The following is a 3,457-nucleotide window of genomic DNA, read 5'->3' on the forward strand; positions in this document are numbered from 1 at the left end:
ACTCGAATCATCTCCCTCCTTGTCAATAATGATTCCATGGATTTAAAAAGCCCACAACAATTAAAGCGTATCTTTTTCGCATCAGTTAGCTGCCTTAATTACGGTCGGCTGCATGCAGGCACTCAGAATCGCTCGCAGGCAGTACGCGAAGCAGCATGCAACGAGTCGCAGCCGAGGGCACGCATGCAGCCACTTAAATCGCTAGAATTAATTAGGCTTAAATTTCTGCATGCCGTTAATTATTGCCATGCCTTGGTCTTGTTGCTTTGCTCACGGGACTAATAAACCCGGACGGAGTGAGTACCTTGGTTGGTGAGAGGTTTGAATTAAGCCCTACAAACCGGAAAGGAGGTACTAGTACGTGCGTGATCCGCTATTTATTCGTGTAGGATCGAGTAGGTCATTTCTTGAATTGAGCCCTACGAACCGGAAAGGAGGTAGTACGTGCGTGATCTGCTATTTATCCATGTAGGATCGATAGTGTAGCTTGTCAGTTTCTTCAGAGGTAGGCATTTTTATCCGTTTAGGATCGATAGTGTAGCTTGTCAGTTTCTTCAGAGGTAGGCATTTTTATTCAAAAAACTACCACTTCACATCTTGCGTCGCAAATAAAACTGCCAGGAGCGCATTTGTAGGCTAGCTAGTGATCTATCAGTAACTTGTAAACACTGAGTGAACAAAAATAAGTAATTGTTAATGCATCTCAATGATTCACAGATCATATACTAATATGTAGCTCCAAAAGCAAAGATCAGTCACTTCGGATCTTGCGTCGCAACTAAAACTAACTACTACGATTCCCATACATAAGATCAACATGTTAATGCATCTCAATGATTCACAGATCATATACAAATATGTAGCTCCAAAAGCAAAGATCTAGAAAAAACATATGTCCTTCCTACTAACATGGATGCTTCTGTTGGCCAACATTTAGTACAGACTGAAAGACAAATTTGTTTGTGAAGTCTACAATTCCTCTTGCAAACGTAAGTGGTTTCACCAACAGTTGGAACCATGAGAATGAACCACACACGATGGAGGAACATCCATTGCAATATGATTTGGTCTTCTCTCGATCACACCGCGAGACTATTTTTGGAATACAAACTTTAACTTAGGCAAAATGATGCCCATTGTATAATCAGACCAAAGCAATGAAGCACCTAGTGTTGGCCAATAAATAGTACAGTATTACTTTTCTACAGTCCATGAAGTGACTATCCAATCTTTTTGTGTCTATTTTCAAATGGCACTACATGCAGTGACTATGCTATTCTCTTGTGTAGTTCAACCAAATTGCGGACACTTTGTTTGTTTGCCAAATAGCAACGGGTAGACATCTTTGTCTGCACAAATATCAAGCAGCTAGTAAACATATACCACACCTTGTATTTTCGGTTTAAACATGTCTCTTCCGCTTAGCACCTGTCATGTTCTGCACTGGACAATTTGATACAGTTATGTTTTGCCCTGGACAATTTCATACTGAATTGATTTGCTGGTTCAGAGCAGAAATATAGTGCCTATTCTTCATCAGACCAAGGATATCCATGTTCGCGGTGATGGAAGAGGTGAAATTGATACAACCGAAATTGAGCATCCAACCATTGAATCCTATCCTGCACCTCCAATGTAGGTCCACCCTGCCAATAAATTCACATGCAAACCACTAGTATTACTATCTATTGACAGTACAAAAAGAGTAGCAAGATAGTAGCAAACCATGTACCTTCGTAATGAACAGCTCATAGTGCCACCAATTGGATATAAAGGTTTGGAAAAAAACATGCTCCTCATGTTGAACCAGTTGGACTTTTTGTGTGGTTCCACTAAAATGGAGCATCCCTGTTTGCATAGATATTGAAAGTGTGATTACTCAAAAAGTGGCACTAATTGAAGCATAGACTCACAAATATAAGCATTCTAATTTCTTAATGGGAAAAGGTAGCAAGACTGTTTCTAACCACCTGTTTGAAGGAATAAATAAAGCAACAGCGGCTGATGTCAGGAAGGCATACATAGTTTTTTCTGAAAAATTGAGCCATTCCTGACCTTTCCTCTTATTTTAAGCAAATTTTGTGCAGTTCTACTAAAATAAAATGCCATCACCGCCTTGACAATTCAGTGACACTGTACAAAAGGAAATGACCTAACATTACATCATGATGTTGGGTATGTAGTCGACAGGCATTAGAGACAAACATACAGACCTCCTCCGATAACATAATGAACATTAATTTTAACAAAGTAGTGACTAGCTTTACCAGGATAATTTGAGTGAACTCTACACCCTTTGTTCCTTAATATAAGACGTTTTTGCGTTCAATTTAAAGTATCCAAACATCTAGTATTTAGAAAAACAGGTAGTAGTTTTCTTGAGCACATATCTGGGAAAGCTTGCCACACTTTATTTATGTCCATACGCTAATGCAACACCATTCGAATACTACAAATATACACTAATCCAGTAGCTAGTGCAACAGTACAGTAGTTAGTTTATTACAGGGTACAATACAATGGTTTTACTGAATAGATTTCAATAAACTCTAGCACTGGAAGGTTTCTATAAGAATTAACAATACAAAATGTAAAGGTAACAAGTTTCAGCATTGGTATACTATTTCTGCATGAGCACTAAACCAAATAAAAAAGTCTGAAGGTAACTGAGGGAGTCCTGGATTAGGGGGTATCCGCACAGCCGGATTATATCCTTTGGCCGGACTGTTGGACTATGAAGATACAAGATTGAAGACTTCATCCCGTGTCCGGATGGGACTCTACTTGGCGTGGAAGGCAAGCTAGGCAATACGGATATGTATATCTCCTCCTTTGTAACCGACCTTGTGTAACCCTAGCCCCCTCTGGTGTCTATATAAACCGGAGGGTTTTAGTCCGTAGGACAACATACAATCATACCATAGACTAGCTTCTAGGGTTTAGCCTCTCCGATCTTGTGGTAGATCTACTCTTGTACTACTCATATTATCAAGAATAATCAAGCAGGACATAGGGTTTTACATCCATAAAGAGGGCCCGAACCTGGGTAAAACATCGTGTCCCCTGCCTCCTGTTACCATCCGCCTTAGACGCACAGTTCGGGACCCCCTACCCGAGATCCGCCGGTTTTGACACCGACATTGGTGCTTTCATTGAGAGTTCCACTGTGTCGTCGCTGTAAGGAAGGATGCCTCGTCTCTTTGTTAAAAACAACATTACCGCCGGGGGAGCCCTGGCTGTCGGCCAAACTCTCCGACTTGGCAGTTTCATTATGACCGCCCGTTCGGCCGCTGCACCGACGATGACCTCTCGGGTCATCAAAAACAGCCTCCATGTCGGCTCGGATTTCGCCGAGCAGATGGATCCAATGGAGATATCTTCCCTAAACGAGCTCTTGGATCGTATCGCGGCCTTGGGAGTCGCTACAGACTATGATCGGATTGGGCTTAAACCCGAT

This window comes from Triticum dicoccoides, chromosome 3A (genome assembly GCF_002162155.2).
Source record: "Triticum dicoccoides isolate Atlit2015 ecotype Zavitan chromosome 3A, WEW_v2.0, whole genome shotgun sequence".
Lineage (NCBI taxonomy): Eukaryota > Viridiplantae > Streptophyta > Magnoliopsida > Poales > Poaceae > Triticum > Triticum dicoccoides.